The sequence below is a fragment of the Dysidea avara genome, chromosome 15 (genome assembly GCF_963678975.1).
Source record: "Dysidea avara chromosome 15, odDysAvar1.4, whole genome shotgun sequence".
Taxonomy (NCBI): Eukaryota; Metazoa; Porifera; class Demospongiae; order Dictyoceratida; family Dysideidae; genus Dysidea; species Dysidea avara.
In genome coordinates, this window is record NC_089286.1 from 803,189 (window position 1) to 808,570 (window position 5,382).

The 5,382-nt window shown below is 37.7% G+C and overlaps 1 long non-coding RNA gene across 2 annotated transcripts; it reads left to right on the forward strand.

The window, feature by feature from the left end:
- Positions 1-491: 491 nt before the first annotated feature.
- On the forward strand, positions 492-2,352 carry LOC136245755 (uncharacterized). Of its 2 annotated transcripts, XR_010696112.1 has the most exons (4): positions 492-1,044; positions 1,107-1,175; positions 1,944-2,071; positions 2,244-2,352. It is a non-coding gene; the product is annotated as an uncharacterized lncRNA (long non-coding RNA). The 2 variants fall into 2 exon arrangements; XR_010696113.1 differs by lacking the exon at positions 1,944-2,071.
- The last annotated feature ends 3,030 nt before the right edge of the window (positions 2,353-5,382 follow it).

Genomic DNA, 5,382 nt, shown 5'->3' on the forward strand with positions numbered 1-5,382 from the left:
GCATTAATGTATGCATTTGTTAGTCGTATCATGGCTGTAAGTTATCACTATTTCATGAGATGTCATGATCACTAACTTCATGTGATTTAATAGTTATACCATGGCCACAAGAGATCTGCCTGATATATATGCCCGAGGGCGAGGGAATATATATCAGGCAAATCCCGAGTGGCCATGGTATAAGTAATATATACCACTCTGGCATGCTCACCTAATAGGTGAAGGAAGACAAACCTGCATTCACCACATTATATTTACACAGAGGTTTGCAAAAATCGATTGTGGGTTTAAATCGTGGCCTGTACAATTATCTGCGTGTAAATGGACTTTGGTTTCACCAAAACTATGAACAGCAAAGAAATGGTGCTGCATGGAGATTATTGAGTTGGCTCCCTTTCCAACATTAAAAGACTCATCAATGAGGTATGTGACCTGGACATATGTAGTAACTGTTACTTGCATTTGCTTCAAACACTTACTTGTCTAGGGATCGCCTCACAGCACACACCGAAGATGGCGCACTTTCTTGGTGTCAAAAAATATATCAGACCTGGCTGGAGTGGATCACTCGGATAGTGGACATGAAAAATATTCATGCATATACATACATACAGTAGACACATGTACCACTCTTCATGCTTAGTGTATGCATCACACATCCTCATGCACTATACAAACCACACTACACTTACTACAATACAATACTGATATGCTGCACTTTATGTTCTGCACTACACTTGCTGTGCATAATACACCACACTTGCTGTACGTAATGCACCACACTTACTGTACATAATGTAACACACTGTATGTAATGCACCACACTTACTGTACGCAATGTAACACACTGTACATAATGCACCACACTTACTGTACGTAATGCACCACACTTACTGTACGTAATGTAACACACTTACTGTACTTAATGTAACACACTTACTGTACGTAATGCACCACACTTACTGTACATTATGTAACACACTTACTGTACATAATGCACCACAGAATCATTGCTGAGTGGTGGAATCCTCATGCCTGGTAAAGGTGGGTTAAACTCTCCATCTGGAGAATACAACTTCAATATGTTCTCTTTGCTCTTCTCGCAGATGTTCTTATAGTAAGACCGCTCAGTTGTCACTGATAGAATGTGGTCTTCAGCGGCCTTTAGTGCCTAGGTAAATTAACAGTACTGTAAATGTATTGTGTAGAGGTGTACCGATAATCGGATCGGCTACAATATCGGCCACCGATATGGCATTTTTTACCAATATCGGTATCAGTACAGAACAGTAGGAGGACCGATATCGCTACCGATATTTAGACAGTAGCAATAGTTTGTACATAAGCAGATTATGCATTGGTTTTCCATCTGGCTGTTTAGTGCCAGTGGCTTATTGCTCTCTCTGAAACAAACGCTACGCTACGAGAAGCCATATAAATACACGCGATTGTAGTGTTTGTTGCTGAAAAGTTTATCACGGTCTTTACAAATGAAGCAGCTATAGAGTACCTTGCAATAAAAGAAGGGTCACAGGATAACCAAGGAAACTTGCTGTACCAGCTTTCTCACAAGCCATTAGAATGCAGAGTAATGCAGAAATATCCGTTTAAGGCTTCATTGGAGTATACATAAAAATGTTTGTGGGTGCCTAATTGTCTGGATTGCACAATAGAAACCCAAGCTGTATACCACCACAGGCAGAGTATGGCATGCACATGTTGTATAGTAGGTAAATGTACACTTTTAACTATAATGCAAATATCGGATCGGCTATCGGTTATCGGCTTCTTCTGGTGGCATCAATATTGGATATCGGTACATGCCAAAAACTCATATCGGTACACCTCTAGTATTGTGTATGCATGACTAGAATCTAACACAAACTGTTTTGACAGCTGCTAACCTGAGACTTGTGTCTAGGCGACATGTTTGCTGCCTTTAGGAGCAGAGTCCCATTCTGCCTGGCATGTCCAGCAAAGGTCACTCATTGGTTTTCCAACCTTTATGTGCGGTAACAACGAACGCCAGTATGTGCAGAATGTGGTGTATGCAACTTCTTTGATTCCACTGGTAAGGCAGCATGCCTTGTATAGCCTCCAAATTGTCTATAAAAGTAAAAAAAATCTTTTTTTAAAAGTTTATGATTCCCTTTTAATGTACACTTATAGAATTGTAATTATTTGCAAGTGTTTATGTACTGTAGCATACGAATAACTTGTAACAAATGCGTTTCATTTTACAGTACCTTCTTACTGCGACTCGATGGGAGCAACTTGATGTCATCACATTTATGGCCTGGAACACGTCCAGGAAGTAGTATTGCATTCACCTCAGCATAGTTGATCAAAAACTTGTGAACTCCAAGGATTTGGTCATAAGAATAACTTGTTGCCATGTTTCCTTTGTTCTAGGGCATTGGTCTTGTAGTGAGACTTCACTGCTTGTAATCTCTTCTTTCCTATTGCATATAAAAATAGAAATATTTTCTTGCACACCTTACTGCCCTCATGCATAAAGTTTATTGTGATTCTCTGTCGTTTGGTAGGTTTGTGCCGTCCATCATGGATATTATCTCCAACATTCACAGTACTCACATCAAAGCCATGTCTAACTCATCCTTGTTTAGTAGACAACACTAAGCACGCAAGTTAACATAGTGCTCTACAGAGAACCGCCAGCTGCATGGCTCATCGTCTGCTAAATCACAACCACATGAGTTGTTCACAAAAGCCTCAATATCAGGATATTCAGTAGGATTGAACTGGTCGTCGCTGGATGTACCTACTGATGCTGTATGTACATCACTTTGGTCATCAACTATTGGAAGCGAGACTGGACTACTCCAAGGTACACATTCTTCATGGTCCATAGTGCTATTGTACACTGGCGGTGACTCCCTCTGCAACTCCTCAATTGTTGGTGAACTTTCAAATAAACCTGTTAAATATAGTTCTTTTTGTATGTAGTTTTTTTTACGATTTGTGTTATTACCTTCATCAGTATTCATGTCATCATAATCACATTCATTCTGCAATTGAAATTTTTAACAGTCATTTTTATAGAAACAATGGATCAGCTTTAATTTATTTCCAAATACGTAACGTAGACCTTAGTGTGTCAATTCATACTGCCATGATGTTGAACAATTCATCACTCAAAGATTCCTTATCGTAAATCCGGTCACATTTGATGTTTTGATAGCTGTCTTCAGTAAGATACTCTATTGCAGCATTTAGCCATCCTGCATAGGCTTTAGCTTTCTGTATATGATCCACATAATTCTGTGTATTTGTTTTATTCAGGATGACATCCATTGGTGTTTTTGGTTGTAGGCTTTGTAAGTTAAATAGTGTTTGACAGACTGTGCAGCAGATTTACACTATGTTCACTTTATCCATGGCCAGCATCACTCATAAGGTAATCAATAAAACGATGCTATTTTGAGCAAGCTGTGAATTTTGAATGGAAATTTTCATGGGTAGCTGCCAATCCACAAAATTTGCAAAAAAAAAGACCTTCCTCTTTGATCGTATATTCTTATAATTGCTTGAACGAGACATTCATACCATCGACTCACTAGTGTGGGGCTTGCTCAGGCTCGTCCCAATAAGCCAGTTGGACCACAGCAGTGATATGAAGAAGATTGTAAAATATACCCATAAAATTAACAAATTACAGATCAGAATTTATATTGTAATAAGGTACATAATGTTCACTATATTACACATCCAAGTTGAACTGGATCCTGAAAAACAGCTAAAAATTGAAAGTGGATATTTCTCAAGAGTTAACATTTTACACTACAAAAAATGATCACCTTTCTTTACCTTTACTTTAGTTGGAAAGGTATTAGAAAGGCCATATTTCCATAAATATCCATACATTTCTGATATTTTGGAAATATCATCTATCCACAGCTTTCCATTATTTGGAAGGGCCAGTTTTCTACATCTTTCCAAAATGGAAAGGTTTGGAAATGGGTTGTGTAAAGCTTTGGAATGCCAAGGAAATGTCATGTAAATATGTTGCCAATAGTTTTAGCACAGTGTCACAAGCTAGCATCTAGCTAAATATAGCTAATGTGATACTAACTCATGCACAATGCTGAATCAATTGGTCAACAAAATTTCGCCTGAGATGAACGTTCTTATGTACTGTATGTCTTTACAGCACAAGTCCTAAATACCAGGTCCTAGCTACTTTTCTTGATGATGTTCATGCAGTAGGCTTGAGCCTATTATGCTTTTGAACAAAGCTCCAAAATCTTCCCTATTATGCTCCAATTATGATCAGAGTTGCCCCATTATGCTCTAAATATGCTCTTAAAAATTTGCATGATGAATGTTCTATTAGAGTATTTGCTACATTGGTGAATGTTCAATTAGGGTGGTAAGAAATTTGGTGACTCTTCTATTAGAGTATATCGATCTTCAGCGATGTTTTCCTACAAAGGTGGTATTTTTACTAAGTTTGCCTACTATATTGCATAAAACCTAAGTAAATTATGCTGATTTGATTTCCCGAAAGCAATGTGTATCACACTAAATTGTGGTGCTCATATTGTATGTTTTTCACAAAAATACACAAACAAAGAAATTCATCATGTGCATAGTTTGTAGGAAGAATTTGCGTACTGCCGAATGCAAAAGGAAGTAGTGTCAAAAACTGACAAGTCCATAGTTTTATCTATGGTGTCTTGACAGAAAAGTCGGAAATTTTATAAAAATTAATTTAATACTTGAAGCTGAACTAAAGACAAGTTTTGGGCTTGACTCTCCTGACTGATACTTTTTGAGTGATAATTGTGTTATTGAGTATTTTAGGGATTTTATTAGTGTTACTCACATTTGGTGCATGCAGTAACATCAATGCTACATCCATCCAGCACACTATTTAAATGGTTGCATTAGTTGCACTGACTGTAGTTGTGACTGGTGTACTCACCATAACTACTGTAATTACTTGGTTAAACACAGCGGGTACTATTATCTTAGTCCCAAAAATCGATGCGGTGGCTATTCGAACTTGACCACTACTCGATGCTCGGTGACGATATTTAAGCAGTTGTTTTCACAATAAATTGTGGGTCCACGTAAGTGTGGCGATTATTAAAGGTGCGGCGTCTAACCAAGTAAATACGGTTTATTACCCCATGAAAGAATCCATGATACAAAATTGTGACCTGATTTTGGAACCGAATTGCACATAGGACAAAATTAAACTAATACTGCGTGTGGATAACTACACCATTATACTGTTGTTTTTAAACCTTAAAATCACTAAAATGCTGGTGGTTTCAGAGCAAGGTGAATTATCCTAATGGCAATTTCTGGCATTGATTTTCTATCTTATTTGGCAGAAAAACTCTACAAACAACAGAA